The sequence below is a fragment of the Eptatretus burgeri genome, chromosome 9 (genome assembly GCF_056783735.1).
Source record: "Eptatretus burgeri isolate ZD-2024b chromosome 9, Ebu_testis_v1, whole genome shotgun sequence".
Lineage (NCBI taxonomy): Eukaryota > Metazoa > Chordata > Myxini > Myxiniformes > Myxinidae > Eptatretus > Eptatretus burgeri.
The window spans coordinates 54,894,133-54,911,702 of record NC_140969.1 but is presented as its reverse complement, the minus strand read 5'-3'; positions in this window follow the sequence as shown (position 1 = coordinate 54,911,702).

Below are 17,570 nucleotides of genomic sequence, written 5' to 3'. Positions count from 1 at the left end.
GGACGAAATTTGGAGGACAGGTTATGTGTATAACAAGGACAAATTGATTCGATTTTTGTGGAGATCTGGATCCAGATCTAGATACTAGAATTTTTTAAGCGATTCTTCACCATTAAGAGATGGGGCTAAAACAATATATGGCACGTTATCTCAAAAAAAAAAAAGTTATCGATAGATTCGGACAGAACTTGGTGGACAGGTTGGATGTGTGACAAGGACCAATTGATTCGTTTTTGATGAAGATCCGAATCTGGATGTAGATACGATAAAAAAAAAATTAAATTTTTATGCATTCTTCACCATTGGCCCATTTATGGGCCAAAAACGACATTTAGCATGATATCTCAAAAAGTTGTGCTCGGATTACGACAAAACGAGGCGAATGAGTTGGGTAGGTGACAAGAACAAGCCGATTCGTTTTTGGTGATGGTTTGGATGCCGATCCCCAACCTATCAGTCGGATACAAAATGTGAACAGTTCAGCATGGTGGAGGTACGCGCTTGACGGAGTGCTGTTCTAGTTGTACAAATATCAATTTGTCCATTTTCTCCTCCTGATGAAGTCAACAAGGCAGAAACAGCATTGTCTAACATTAGTATTCATGCACAGTTATGGAAGATCCACATGACCAATGTGCTCTGCCCCCTTATTGGTGATGATTTATGGCGATACCGTGCGCAGGTAAAAATGATTGCTAAACTCAGTGTGTTCTCCTTACATAAACACAGCCACATCTGACCTCAAAAAGTTCACAGAATGACTCACCTGAAAAAATTAAACAACGAAATTGCTCTAAGCTCCACCAACATTCATACCCAGCTACCCCCCCCCCACCCCTCTCGTATGTATTACCACCTCCACTCCAGATCCTTTTCCTGTGTGATATGCTTCAAAATTGCCCCTCCATTATGTAATCTCTATTTTCATTGTTCTTACCAATCCCCAGCACGTTGTATTTCTTTACGTTAAACTGCATCTGGCAATGCATATCCCGTTACAGAAGTCGCATTGAATGTGCTATAGGAATACAAGTCTGACGACAATCGGTTCAAAAATGTTTGCCCTCAGCTAGCAATCAAGGTGCCTCATGAATTGCAAAGCTATTGGTTGTGACATTACTAATATCTTGACTGGACTGCACATAAATACAGAACGACTGCAGTTGTTTAGGTTGTCACAACAGCACAAAGAAAGCAGCAGTTTTGCCTGATTTCAGGGACTTGTGTAAATGCACTCTGTTGCATGATTTGTGAACACAGTTGTGAGCAGCTGAAAGCTGTCCCCTGAGGAGCACATGATTTCCAAAGAGGAACGAGAGTCAAAAGCTACAGCTTCTTCTGGAAGGTAAAAAAAATAAGAAAAGAAACAGATCACATGAGGTTTGCTGACAGAATCCAAATGAGCAGAAGCAAAATGTAAATCAAGCAGATTTCAAGCTTCCACAAATGGAATAATCACAGACATGAAGCAATTATGCGGACAGAGAAAATTCCTGTCACTGATTACAAATCGGGTCCACCCACTCAGGCCCACCTTCTCTCAGTAAGCAGTTTTTTCAGCCTCCACTGAGCTCTACCAACAACAACTGCTTCAAGCAGACAAACATGCTGTATACACATACAACCATACCCAAGCAAACACCATTATATCCGAAATCAATATCAACCTGTGTGGATGGATGAGCAAAACAATATTATTTAGTAACAGACGAGATGAGATGCAATGATTTATTTATTTATTTTTGCAGTACAGATTGTAAACCATGCAAAAAAAAACAAACAATAGAGGGAAACAAAGCCCTGCTTACAGGGGAATTCACGCATTAAGTTCATCCAAGCCCATCCCTCGGAGCACTGCAGTTAGAGCAGAGAGTGGTTGGCTCTTGACAGAGGAGTCTGAAGAGAAGGCCCGCTGGGCCGGTTACTTTGAGCGGTTGTACCAGGCTGATCCACCAGCTGTTGAGTTGGATGTCAGGTGTGTTACTATCCCTATTGCTGACCCTCCAATCTACTGTGGTCCACCTTCGCTTGTGGAAACACAGGCTACAGTGAACCGGTTGAAATGGGTAAAACTCCAGAGATCTGTGGCATCCATGCTGAACTTCTCAAGGCTGGTGGAAATGCTGCACTCGTGTCATTGCATGCAGTTTTGTGCTCTGCCTGGAACACAGGCATCATCCCAACTGACTGGAAGAGAGGCCTTGTTATCCCTCTCTGGAAAGGGAAGGCTGGTCGCCAAGACTGCAACAACTACTAAGGGGTGACACTGCTCTCAGTGTTGGGCAAGGTCTTTGCTCGGATAATTATTGATACGGTTCGCCACCATCTGCTTGTCAGATGGATGCTGGGGAGGATGTCAGAGAGATCAAGCTGCGGTGCATCGTTTGTGAAAGTCACGATCTCTGACCTTGATTTCGCAGATAATGCAGTCATCTTTGCGGAGACTATAGATATCCTTTTGGGGGCCCTCGAGGTGCTGAATGAGGTTTGGGATCCGCTGGGATTACGCGTTTCCTGGGTCAAAACTAAGATCCAGGCTTTCAATGACATCTTGGATGCTGCTGTCCTGTCTGTGCCTGCTTGTGGTGAGGATGTTGAGGTCGTGGAGAGACTCACTTACCTTTGCAGTGATATTCATGTCTCTGCTGGCTGTGAGTCAGAGGTCAACAGACATCTGGGTCGGGCCTGGGGAGGCATTAATTCACTGGATAATGGGGTGTGATGCTGCCGGTACCTGTGTGGGAGGACGAAAGTCCGAGTCTTCAGGTCCTTGGTACTTCCAGTCTTGCTCTATGGATGCGAGACTTGGACTCTGACCAAGGATCTGAGACGGAGACTTAATTCCTTTGGTACCAGGTCTCTTCAGAGAATCTTTGGCTATCACTGGTCAGACGTTGTGTCCAACGAGCAGTTGCTGAGAGAGACTCAAATGAGATTTGTTACCTGCATAGTCCGTGAGTGTCAGTTGTGGCTGTATGGACATGTGGCTTGTTTTCCTGATGCTGATCCTGCTCACCAGATTCACTCAGCGAGGGAGTCTCGTGAGTGGAGGAGGCCAATGGGCCGACAATGTGCCTCGTGGTTGCAGCAGGTTGATCGGCATCTCAAGGAGATGGGTATGGGCCAGGCATGTGCCTGGGGGATGGCCAGACGGAGACTCCTGGAGAACCGGCACAAAGTGGACGCAGCGACGCGCTGCTCTGGCGCATGCTCCCATACCTGACCTGACCTGAATAAAAGCAGGCAACAACTATAATGACACTCGGTAGAGCACGTATCTCTGCCAGGATGAACAGTTTACATTTTGTATCCCACTAACAGGCCGGATCTGCATTCAGACCTTCAAGATCGAATCGACTTGTTCTTGTCACCTACCCCACTCATCCACCAAGTTTCCTTACAACTCATCAACAGCATTTTGAAATATCATGCTCCATATAGTTTTTGGCCTCATCTCTCAATGGTGAAGAATTACTTAAAAAATTATCCGATCCTTTTCTGGATCTTCACCAAGATCGAATCAATTCGCCAGTGTCACACACCCAACCCGTGCACCAAGTTTCATCCAAATCCGTCCAAAACCTTTTGATATATCCTGCTCACAGACAGACACACAGGGATCAAAATATAACCTCCGTCTGCCTTCAGCGGTGGAGGTAATAATAAAGATACAAACACCATAATTGGCACACAGAGGAAACAAAAAATAATAAAAATAAAAGATATTGTATACAATATGTTCAGAACAAAAACAAAGGCAGAGCTGAATCACCAACGGCAAGAAGTGCTTCCATACCGATTTTCAACAAAAAAAAATGATCAATGTGATTAAGCTTCAGCAATACTTCGTTGATGATTCATGATCTGAGCCAGGCATTAAATAAGTAGGCTTAACTAGCCGAGACACACACACACACACACACACACAAACACACACACACACACACACACACACACACACACACACACACACACACACACACACACACACACACACACACGCACACACACACACACACACACACACACACACGACTACACTAACCAAACGGACATACATACAGTAGGACAGTATTGAGCGCACGATCCAAACAACAATTGACACGACCAAGTGGACAACAAATGACGATAACAAACACAAATCCAGAATGGTATGCTTCCAGCTTTGGAAGCAGAGAACGAGGAGAAAATAAGAAAAGCTCCACCGACACAAAGCGGAAGTCAATTCTTATGTTCTGGTGCCTGAAAATGATCATCACAGTTTTACATGACTTTCAGATTTAAACTGCCTCTCACAACGTAGCCAATAAATATTTTAATTATCACAGAGCATCTGTACCTGACTCACAGCAAAGCATAGTCTGTTTATATTCCACTTCTGATGATATCACGTACAGTCCCAGTAGAGAAAACCATACCTTGCCATTGAGGAAGCAACACCAAACACAACTAGAGGAGGAGCACTCGGTAGAGTGCAAAACCTCCGCCGCCAATACTGCTGGGTCATGTAAGTGAACCTGATGTCCTATTCATTGTAGGTCAAAACGGATCAGACTCGACTGAACCACGATTGAATAAACTAAACTAGATCGATGAGCATGTAGAAATGCCAAAAAAATAAAATCGAATTTTTTTTGAAAAAAAAAGTTGCAATTTTTTTTTTTCTGCAACAAATTTTTTTTGGGGGAGGGGGGTTGGAAATCACTTAAAACATGTAGAAATGTAAAAACAAAAATTCAAATATTTTTTCAAAATGGCCGCCATAGCGGCCATATTGGACTTTGGACCAAGTCCAAAATCTAATGACATGATCCTTGGACCATACCTAATCCCCTCACCAAGTTTCGTAGAAATCCGTCCAGGAGTTTTTTCCGTAATACTGTTCACAAACAAACAAACAAACAAACAAACAAAAAGGGGTGAAAACAGTAACCTCCATCCATCTTCAATGGTGGAGGTTAAAAAGCTCACTGACGGGTAGAATTATTTCCTTTTCGCCATTCAGTAATTACCCAACAAAGGCACGACGATACTTTACGGCTGTTCGGCTTTATTTAAGTCTCGGTAATGAATAAATATCTGCATGCATGGCTCACAGACTTCCTCTCCTGTCAAAGCCAACGTGTGACCCTGAATGGAGTTCTTTCATCCCCTCTTCCTGTCCAGGCTGGAGTTCCTCAAGGCTGGAGTTCCTCAAGGCTGGAGTTCCTCAAGGTAGCGTTCTGGTCCCTGTTCTTTTTCTGGTTTTCATCAACGATCTCTCCGACTCTCTGGAAAATCTTCATTATCTCTTTGCTGATGACTCCACCCTCTGTCGTACCATCTCTCATCCCTCAGATTGGCAAGCAGCAGCTTCTTCACTCTTTGCAGATCTGGATAAAATTACAAGCTGAAATTTAGCAGCACTGTAAACATTTATCAAAGATCAATTCGAAAGCTTTGCACGCAATAATTTAACGGGTGTCCACCCACAAAGCGTGGGTCCAATGAGCCTGTCTGAGACACCCAGAGATCTCTCAAAACAAGTCTTCTTGAGTGATGCCAAACAATGGTACCAAATAACATTTTACATATTATACCCTGATGGTGTCCAATACATTGATTTAGTCTGTTTTAAACAACTAGCCAGGTATGAACCTTTCGCTATTAATTGTTCATAATGAGAAATATTTGATAAACAATTCATCATTCTCATGTGAACCAATGGCTCAACATAATGCTGCGAACCCACGTTCAAAACCCATAGACAATCTTTATTTGTCCATTGTCTACTCGTGCCATTGAAATTCATGTCATCCCACAATGATGTCTTCATGCAAATCGATTAATTACTTAGCTCAGTCAATCAGATCTTGCTTGCACACAGTGGAAAAACCATTGTGATGAAGCCTCCTGGAAATGCTCTCTACACCAGTTTATTTCAACCTGAATTATAAATCAAAACGGATCTCTTTTATCACATTGTTTTGATTTTAAAGGTACCATTTTCATGAAGATGTCTTGGTCAAAAAAGGACTGTTTGATGACGTGTATTCTCTTTCTGGAGACATTCTTATTTCAAACCGATTATATCCTGAAAGGTATATAAAAGTGAAATAGCTGTTGTCATCCTTGTCCCGATATCCAGTCATTGGGAAATGGACATGATGGCTTTGACCACACCTTGGATAGATATTGGGCGAGTTGGGACATGAGCAAATTCAAAGACAAATGGCTGAGGACAGTGGAAATGAAAAACTATTTCTGACGTCAATTTGCCCTGCAAAAGTGGACAGCACCCCTCGTCATGGTTTGAGAAAGACCCTCTGCTATGCCACCTGTGCCTCATTTTCCTGTTTTCGGAGAGACCTTCACAGAGGCTCAATACATTTCAACAACTAGAAGGGCACTCGGTGGAGCGCATACCTCCGCCACGTAATGCCTGATCCACGAGAACATATCAGGCTCATTACATTTTTGAAATATCATGCTATCCAGTACTATATCGTTTTTGACCCGATCTCTCAAAGGTGAAGACTCACTTTCAAAATTAAATAACTCGTATTCAAATCCGGATTCGGATCTTCACCGAAATTGAATCAATTCTTCCTTGCCACACACCCAACATATACACCAAGGTTCATCCAAATTCGTCCACAACTTTTTGAGATATCATGCTGTATATCACTTTAGCACTATCTCTGAATGGTGAAGAATCACTTAAAATTATCAGATGCAGATCTGGATTCGGATCTTCACCAAAATTGAATCGATTCTTCCTTGTCAGACACCCAACGTATCCACTAAGTTTTGTTTGAATCCATCCACCACTTTTTTTTAGATATTGTGCTATATCTCATTTTTAACCCTTTCAATGATGAATAATCACTCAAAAATTCTAGTAGTCGGATCAGGATCCAGATCTTCATCAAAATCTCATCAGTTCAGCCTTCTCACACAGCCAACCCGTCCACAAAATTTCAGCCGGATCGATCCACAACTTTTTTTTTGATATCCTGCACACAAACAAATAAACAAACAAATTAATCAGACAGAAAGGGTTGAAAACATTACATCCTTCAGCCTCAGTGGCAGAGGTAAAAAAAAAAAAAATTTAGGGTATATTAAAATTCAGAGAAATTTGTTTCAAATAATCTTATAATTTGCAATTTCTTGAAAAAGGTTTGGATATGGGAGGACAAAACAGGAGGGTCGGGAAAACTAACATCCCACTGCACATACACAATGCATATATATTGCACAAATTGTCCCTCACACTTATCTAAATAAATGATAAGAAATAACTATCATTCTACTAAACTGTTTTATTAACCCCTAAAGATAATTCCCACAACACTATCAGCACCTTCCTCCTTCAGCCACTCCGAAAGCTGTGCTCAAAATGGGAGAGCAGCATTGGGGTCTGAGCATACAGTACAACCTCTACACTATTCTAAACCCCCATGCAAAAATATTTCAAGAAAGTTCATTCTTATGCTACTGTGTGGCATCATGAAGGCTTCTCACTATACCTCCATATCTAGATGTAACTTTAACATGTGGTTAAAAAAAAATGGGGGGGGGGGGATGCACCAGGAGGAGCTCTCCTTCTATCTCAAAAGAGTCTTTCAAGTTAATAAGGTCTCTGGCCATTCCTACCCGGTATAAGACCCCTTCCCCAACACACCAAATTACTTGAAATGGCCTGGAGGGGGCACAAAATGGCCTATATGACCCACAAACATGTCCTTTTAGCCTATGTGGCCCACAAGCAAGTAACAACACAGCAGGTGGCATGGCAAGACTGGTAGGCAAGGCTGACTGGCAAAGGACATGCAGGTGAGTGCAGATGGTACATTCCGACAGGATTGTGTGGTGGCAAAAGGTAAGCTGGCTGGCTTTAGTCATTATCTATCCTATTCCTGCCAGCCCCAATCATTCCTATACTCTATATACAGCAGCTCCTGACCCTCCAAATACCTATGAACTATTCTATCTGTCCTGGGGCACACTAGTCCATAAGCTAAACTATCTCCTGGGAGGAAGATTAAGGCATGCATGGTGGCAATAAACAATGAGGTGGCATGGATCATAAGGCTCACCGACAGAGCAGCCTGATGAGGGGTGTATCCACTCCCATTCTAACAATTTGGGGACACAATGGGTCCACTCAACATCCAATTACCCTACTCTGTTTAAATCTGACAGCCGCAGGGTAACCGGGCCCACAAATCTGGATGCCCCTCTGGGCCCATGGCCTGCTCTGGGCTTGCTTGCTCCCAGCATCCAAAGTGACTTTCTCCAAATTCCTCCACACGCCGAGCCCCGCAAAAAAAAATCTTACTACCACCAGCACCAACACCGGAATGGCATCCATGTTCCAGAACAGCTGAATCTCGCTATCTATCCACCGTGAACAAAAGCGGGGATTCCCTCAACTGAGGGGATGGGGGGGGGGGGTTCTTCCTCTTTCTCCTCGCACATACCTCACTTCACACCATCCATTCAATTCTCCATTATGAATAAATTTTGAGTCATGTGTCTCATTCACCTCATCCTTAAACTCATTCAGTCTCCCTTTAATTATGAACTCCATCAGGACAAAGAAGGGAAAAGGAGGAAAACATCTAACCTTACATCAGCCAATTCAACTCCAAATTCCAGCCTTTTGCAATTTCAGCTTTTACAATTTGCAATTCGCCGTGCATGCTCCACTACATGCCGCACTTTCCACCCGTTGGCGGCCCTGCTGCAGCCTCCACTCAGGACTCCCATGGGGCACCTCCTCTCGTGTCCCAGTGCCCCCACTCCTATGCCAATGTGCGTGAGCAACACCGCGCAAATTTTCTCTTTGTCCACTCCCTCCTTTCCTGAAAGGCTCGGGGGGGGGGGAGGGGTCCTATTTACACCCAAATTTCCCTTCTCTACCAGACTTGCAGGGCCCATCAAATGTGTTAAAAAGCAACAGTGTTTCTGTTTCATCCTCCAGGCCTTCAACAAAGCCTGGGGAGAGCATTTAAATCCAACCCTATCTAATCTCCAGGGGACTGCTCGCATGCATGCTCCGTGGCATCCCCTGCTCTCACTCAGCTACCCCGAGCTATGCTCCGTATCCATGTTGACGTTTCATCCACTCCCTCTCGCTTGGGCATGCTTCCCAGCACCCACACATTCCATTTACTTGTGTTCAAACTCTTCTTGCTACGCACCTTCTCAACTGTTTCTTTGTTGCTCCATTATCTCATGCTTCGAGAGCTTTTAGCCTCTGTTCCTGACCATGCAAAACCATCACCACATAATCACTTCTCACCGCCGCCACGCATTCCTCAACCGACTCCTTTATTCCTTCCACCTTTCTTCATTCTTTCTAACTCCCCTCTGGTCTTCATTAACTCCTATTTTACCCCCCCCCCCCACAACACCACCTTCTTTGCTCCAACAAACTCCCCTTTTACTACCACCTTCTCCCTCTGTATCCACTTCTCTATCACCCGCCTATTTGCCTCCATAATCTCTCCCATCACCTCTGTCTTCTTTGCTACTACTATTCCATGATTTTCTTTGCACAGTCAGTCCCTCTTTAAGGCATTTCTTTCCCTTTGTACTCCACTCTAGGCCTCCTCCAACTTATCTTGTCCTTTCTTTAACACCTCCATCATTCCCGTGTTTCCTGTTTTCTTTACTTAGCACTTTTTATTCCCGTTTTAACCCCACGACTGTCTTTGCTCACCCTTTCACCTCCCCATGGATGGCCACCAGCTCAGCCTTCAGCTTGGCATGGCCCGCATCAATTGTTGCCATCAGCTCCGCTTCCAGTTTATCCTGCTTGGCCTGTCTTGCTATCAATTTTTCCCCGTCAGCTCCGTGTGTCTCACATCCATTTTTTTGTCACCTCGGTGTGACTCGCTTTCATTTCGCCGCCCAACTTACCATGAGCTCTGCTTGGCCCTTTACCTTGTCAACCTGACCCCTTGCCATGTCAGCCTGTATTATTTCAGACATGGCAATTATGGCCACAAATTGCAGGCTGAGGTATGGGCTGTTTCCCTGCTGCTGCTGCGGTAAGGCCACCCTGCTGCTTCTGGGGGTTTCCAGGTTTGTTGCGGGGGGTATATATGGGGCTATGGGGTAGGGAAGATTACTCAACAAATGCCCTATCGTGGTCATTCCACCTCTACGTGCAATGTCTTTGTCTCCATTTCCCCCCTTAGATTCTCTATCAGTCTGTGAACCTTCTATGCATTTTCATTCAGATCATCTAGAAGCCAAGATTTCTGTACAGGAAACTGCAAAATCACATTCAGTATAATGTAACAATCTTCAAATGCCGAATATTTATGGTAAATAGTTATCTCTACACTACTCACAAGTTCAAACCCAAGTTTCGTAATTGTTGTCAACCTCCAAACATGCATACATTTGCAGACGGATGTACATGATCACCACAGCACATCAATCTCCAATCATCATGATGAGAAGCAAAGCCACTACTAATTACATTGCTGTTAAAACAGTCCATTTTACTACTGCTCCCCAAGCATTCATATAATTATCTTATGGCAGCAATGATTGAACGCTTCTCCGATTTGCTGGACTCTGATACACCGCACCCCTCACATCCTCCCCTCCTGAGCTCAAGCACGCTGACACCTATCTCCCTCCCCCATACAAAAGTGTGCAATTATGAATTGCAAAAGGCTTTGTTTAATGGTGCTGAGGCATATTTTCAAGTTTGAAATCACCAGTGGATGTAGGTTCACACCTGCAGGTTTTTATGAAATCATATACAATGTGCTCGTTAACTGGTAAAAGCGTTTGTAAAACTGACAGGTATAAAATGTGGACGGTTTACTTGTACAAACCCATGTGCTATTCTTTTATGTTTATATGACATCATTTCATATTAAGCTGGAAATATATTTGTTACAAGAGCCACACATAGACCTTGTGTTTCCAATGATATGTACTCAACAAACAATCATTAAAAAGTAAACAAACTATGACAGAATGCAAACCAGAAGGGCATTCGGTAGAGTGGATAACTCCGCCATGTAATGCCCGATCCACGAGAACATATCGGGCCCAATACATTTCTGAAATATCGTGCTATACAGTACTATATCGTTTTTGGCCCGATCTCCCAATGGTGAAGAATCATTTTTATAATTCAATAACTCTCGTCTCCAGATCCGGGTTCGGATCTTCACCAAAATCGAATCAATTTGTCCGTGTGGCATCCACAACCTGTCCACCAAGTTTCATCCGAATCCCTCCACAACTTTTTGAGATATCGTGCAATATATATCGTTTTTGGCCCAATCTCTCAATGGTGAAGAATCGCTTAAAATATTCAAATCGTCGGATCCGGATCTTCACGAAAATCTCATCACTTCGTCCTTGTCACACACCAAACCTGTCGACAAAATTTCACCCGGATCCGTCGACAACTTTTGGAAATATGCTGTACCCAGACAAACAAACAAACAGACAGAAAGGGGTAAAAACATAACCTCCTTCACCTTCAGTGGTGGAGGTAATGACATTCAGACACTGCTGTTTGTGACATTCTGTAATAATCAACACCCTTGTATAGTAATCTTCTAACCTTGTCATCAAACACTCATTGTGTTACGTAACAAGTTATAAAGCAGAGGTCGTGCATTAATTGTTTTGCTTTTCTGTGAGTATTCATCTTTGCACTATTTATATGGGTATTCAATATATTTTTTCCGTTATTACCACACTGCAATTTTACTATCATACACAATCAAACAGGAAAATTAACATTCCAATAAACATTTCAAACAAAGGTTGATTGATCACAGCATTACACCTTGGACAATATCAATCACATAGCCCATAAAAAAATAGTCCATAATGTTTTACTATACAGTAAACCCTCAAATATTGTGGGGGTTAGGTTCATGGAAAATGCCGCGATATTTAAAACTGTAATAGTGGAAAGCAAGAACCAATTGGAAGAAGGGGTTTCGGTTCCTGAGCTTCAAGAAAATAGAGGAAGGTTGGCAGCAGCCAGAAATAAACATGTCACACATTAAATAAACTTGTAAAACATATATATATATATATATATATATATATATATATATATATATATATATATATATATATATATATATAATGTTGACATTGAAACAGATAGATAAATAAAATAAATACAGTATAAAACAACCCAAAACACAAGACTTTTACCTTATAAATTGAAAACAAAACAGCGACATGATTTTTTACAAACCAGTGAGGTCTGTGAGGGTAGACATATTACCTACTCTGTTGTAAATAGAAAACACAAGACTGAGCTCAGGATGATGATGCTCCTAGAGGGGGGAGGGTGGAGGTTATAATGATTGATATGTGCATGCATGTCAATGGCTGAGCAATTATGATAATAAAATTGTAAAATAAATATTTCTATGATTCCAGACTTTGGAAACACCTTGTCTATTGAGACTGGATGAATACAGGTGCTTGGTGGAGTTTTGAAGGGACAAAGAGCAGAGAAATATTGCAAAAGGGAGAGAGAGGGAGAGCAGGAAGGACAAGACCAAAAAAAAGTGATAAAGGACGAGGATGCTACCAACCTATCTGTGGTTGGAAACTATTTGGCTGCAATCCGAGGACGGCAATGATCTTCACAGTCTTAGCCTAAACTACCTGCAAAAGAGGTTAGTGGAAAAGCGTATTTCATCAAGCTTGCACACAGCATACTGTTGAGATGGAAGATGCTCAGAAACCACAAACTTGGTTCATTTATTAACGAGTGCTGTCTGTATGTATGCAGACTCACCGATGGACAAGAGATGTACAATGCATTTTATCATAAGAAAAATTGTTTAAAATATTTTCTTCATTTTTAAATGTGCATTGAGACAACAGAAATTGGCAGCAAATGATTAATAGGCTTGTGAAAATGGCATGGCTTTACGCACGTCGTTCTTGAATGACTGATTTCAAATTAACGAGTCACGAATATCGATCAGTTAAAAACAAAAGATTTTTTTTTACAAAGCAAACGCTGAATTTACAGAGAAGCATTATGCGTTACATTGTCAACTCGCTTCTCAAGAGATTATATTTTATTGGCCCAGATCAAAACTAAGACTTTCAGAACTGGGGGCAAACAGCTGTGTCGGACACATCGAGTATACGATGCCATCTGCCCTGCTTTTAAAACATCGCATGCATTGCACTGGAATGAAAATGGGATCAAGAATATATATTAGCAGAATGGGAAATCTTTGCAGAGAATAATCCTTGGGGAAAAATGAATAATTTTCTTTATAAAGGCATAAATGCTGAATCAAGTTGTACATTTTATTATCCTGTTTAACGGTATTGGCCTCCTTGAACCCCTCACCTGCACTCTTCACCACTCTGGTCCTACGTTGTTGGAGCCTATTAAAAAAATACTAGCGAGGTACCTGTACTGCATTCGGGTGGAGCGAGGAGGGGTGGGGGCGAGGAGGGAGGGAGAGCGAGGAGGGGGTGGGGTAAAGGAAGGCAGCGAGAGGTGAGAGGAAGGGAAGGCAGACGTGCGGTGGAGCGTTAATTATGATTCATACTGTCTCAACAAAACGCTTCTGCAAATAATAACAGTGAAGATGGAAACAAAATAATGTTTGAAATCCATTTTCTACTGGTCATAATCTAAATACCACCAGGAGACAAACACCGCCCAAAAATGTACGGAGATAAACAGTCCTGAAACAAACACCGCACAGAGACAAACACCGCCCGGACATGTCCGGAGACAAACTCCCATCCAGACATAAACACCACCCTGATAGGTTAGGAGACAAACATTACCTGGACATGTCCGGAGCAAAGCTGCTTGGAGAGAAACACTGCCCGGACGTGTCCGGAGTCAAGCTGTCCATAGACAAACTCCCTTCTGGATATAAACACCGCCCAGATACATCCAGAGACAAACACTGCCCAGACGCATCTGTAGCTAAGCTGGCCAGAGACAAACTACCATTTGAACGAGTCCTGAGTTGAGCTGTCCAGAGACATAAACCACCTGGACATGTCTGTAGACAAACACTGTCCAGACGCTTCCAGAGCTAAGCTGTCTGGTGACAAACACTGCCCAGACAAGTCCAGAGACAAACACTGTCTGGAGATAAACTCCGTTACACCACCCAGAGAGAGAGAGAGAGAGAGAGAGAGAGAGAGAGAGAGAGAGAGAGAGAGAGAGAGAGAGAGAGAGAGAGAGAGAGAGAGAGAGAGAGACAGAGAGAGAGAGAGAGAGAGACAGAGACAGAGACAGAGACAGAGACAGAGACAGAGACAGAGACAGAGAGAGAGACGGAGAGACGGAGAGACGGAGAGACGGAGAGACGGAGAGACGGAGAGACGGAGAGAGGGAGAGATGGAGACGGAGAGACGGAGAGACGGAGAGACGGAGAGACGGAGAGACGGAGAGACGGAGAGACGGAGACAGAGACGGAGAGACGGAGAGACAGAGACAGAGACAGAGACAGAGACAGAGACAGAGACAGAGAGAGAGAGAGAGAGAGAGAGAGAGAGAGAGAGAGAATGAGAATGAATGGTTAAAAGTTGGTCCATGTTGTCTCGGATGGTTGAGGTCCATATAGTTCGGGACAGGGGGAAAGGCATTGTGAGGGTGTGGAATGGGAAGGGTGGGGAGGAGGACGAGGCTGGGAATGTATGGGCTGGATATGAAGATGGGAGGTGGTGGTATTGGGGGAAGATGGATACTTGCAAGAGTTTCAATCTGATCCGAATACCGTGGAAGATATTCTGCATCTGCCACTGGATGGTGTGGATTGGTTTCAATTCCAAGAAGGAAACAGGATATTGACTCACCCCCCCCTCCCCTTCCACTAACTTCCCTGCCCACTACCATATCAAATCATAGTCTCTTAATAAATTGTTTGAATGCACAAATGTGACACCATTAACAAACAATATAAAAATACCTTTCACACCTTACACCCAAACATATACCGCAATTGATTTTCCCCATGCTTTGCCAAAATACTTCCCTTTTCATGCAAAGTACAACATTGTTCTCTCATTATTCTAAAACTCGAGCCCACTAACATTCTACTCATTGGCTGCTGGCTCTGATACCTTGTCGAATCTCTCACAGGTATTCAGACTGCACCCCTTATATAGCTATATCGCTTTCTTAGCCATTCCCATTTCATACAAATGTGATATTTTACCAACATATTGCAGTTAATATCCTGGGCTCTTAAATATGTTCAGGAATCATATTCCCTCTCCAGTAATGGATACAACTGAGTGCAAATTCAATGTCCTCCTTTGCTTCCTACAAGTCCTCCATGGAGTAATATCCAGCGATTGTTATTGAGATTTTCAATGCCCGCTTCCCATCATTGGGGAAATCAGAAAGAATATATAACAGCGGATAATTGGATAATATACCTTGGAGGCTCAGAAAGATTGTCCAGAAATCACACCCACGGAATAGAAAATGTAGAGGTGATGATGTTTTCCTCTGTGCCAGGAAGCGGTGCAAAAGCACAGTCAAAACAACCAAATAACAACAACAAAAAAATTGCTACTCTGAGAAAGGAATGAAAATGCTTGAAACAAATCCAAACATGGGGTAATTAATGAATGGTCTTTTCCACCAAAGAATGCATCTGCAAGAACCTTTTCCTGCCAAATAACAATATACCAACCATATAAATGTGGAGTGCAAACAGAACGCAGAAAAACAACAACAATTCAAACAAAAACTTCATGGTCTGCGGTCTGCATGTTCTGATATGACCCGATATTGCTTTATGTTTCTGCAAACATCTTTTCCAATGTTTAGTCTTTTGTGTGCATCGTGTGTGATGGACTGCAAAGAAAGGGACTATCCCAAAGCATAGTTTTCTTTCGTTTTCTCTTTTTTTTTTGTCTCTGTCTCTGTCTCTGTCTCTGTCTCTGTCTCTGTCTCTGTCTCTGTCTCTGTCTCTGTCTCTGTCTCTGTCTCTGTCTCTGTCTCTGTCTCTCTCTCTCTCTCTCTCTCTCTCTCTCTCTCTCTCTCTCTCTCTCTCTCTCTCTCTCTCTCTCTCTCTCTCTCTCTCTCTCTCTCGTTGTGTGCTGATGCAACGTCGGGGGCAATATGTTAACTGCAGAACAGACAGATCCCATATCATCGTCGTGGAAGAATGAACGTTTCCAGCTCCCTGCCAGATGTCTGGGTTTTGTGTGCAAAGCAAAACGGCTGCGCTCCACCTGCCATCGCTGTGTTCTGTTAGTGATTAATTAGCTTGTGCTGGGATATGATCTCTGGGACCGGCAGAATAATTGCTGTCATTTACAGAGCCGTTGCATTTGATCCCGTTACACCACAAACATGTCAAGCAACAAGACACCATCAAGGAATTCACTGATGTATCAGCAGATAACATAAAAAAAGATAAACTTGATAAATCCTTTGTGGCTTCAAACTTTCTTTCAGACATGGAAGGAAGTATGTTTGAGTAAAAGATTAAGTTGGTGCCAACCTTCAAGCTTTATTGGCACTCATAAAACAAGAGAATAGGTTTTCAGCCATTTGGACCATTAAAGTGAAGGTGAGTAGAGGCAGTCTGACTGGTCGAGCATTGTTCAAATTACAATGGCCCAATGTTCGTGCGAGTTTGCTGTGAATTGAAGCAAATGTATACAAAGAATAGCCATTGAAGTGTATTAGTCAAATTAATAGCTTCATTTCATATGGCCACTATCTCAGTGTTGGAGCACCAATTCAATGTGTGTAAGCAAGTATGTTATTGAGGATCTGGGAAAGTTTCACTTGCAGTATATGCATCTTGTGTTGCTGTAAAATAAATAAAAAATAAAATAAATTGCACTGTGTTGCCTGTATTCTGATGGTTCGTTTCCATTAGTGCATGAAATTTGCATGTCAGGTAGTATGACAGGTCACGTGATATGATATTTGCGAGATGAATTTTAGAGGGTGTTCACGTTTGCTTGTTAATATTACATGAGCCTTTTCATTAATCCACCCACAGCCGTACTCTGTTCCCAAATCGACGGTTTACCTACAAGTTGGGAACGTTTATATGGCTGATAGCAGGTTGCCACTGTTTTGCAGCGTGCTGCCGGTTGGAGCAGGAATTTGGAATTTGGCCAGGGTGCTTGACTACAGATGCATAATTATACCTACTCTTCGTAAGACATAAAGGTATATTTAGCATCCATCAGGGAATGCTAGACCAATGGACACCTAGCTTAACATCCTTCCAAAGGACAAAATGCTCGCTCACCCAGCCGGTGAAGCATCAGAAAGAGTTTATAGTCAAGGTGTGAATTGAACCCCAGATGAAACATCTCTAAGGTGAGTGTGCTACTTATGAGCTCTCCTTTAAACCCCAATAGCATTCTGTATAAAGAGATTATACTATGTGGGGAGTCCATGTTGATTTTAAACCTCCCTGCTTTCTGGAAAGCCACTCATATTCTGAAAACTGTCCGATAATAAATTGCTTCATGAGAAAAATATTTACTGACATTTTACAGCAGCGTAAGTAAGCTTAAGTACATATCCTCTGGGTCAACATGAAATTATACAACCAATTAAA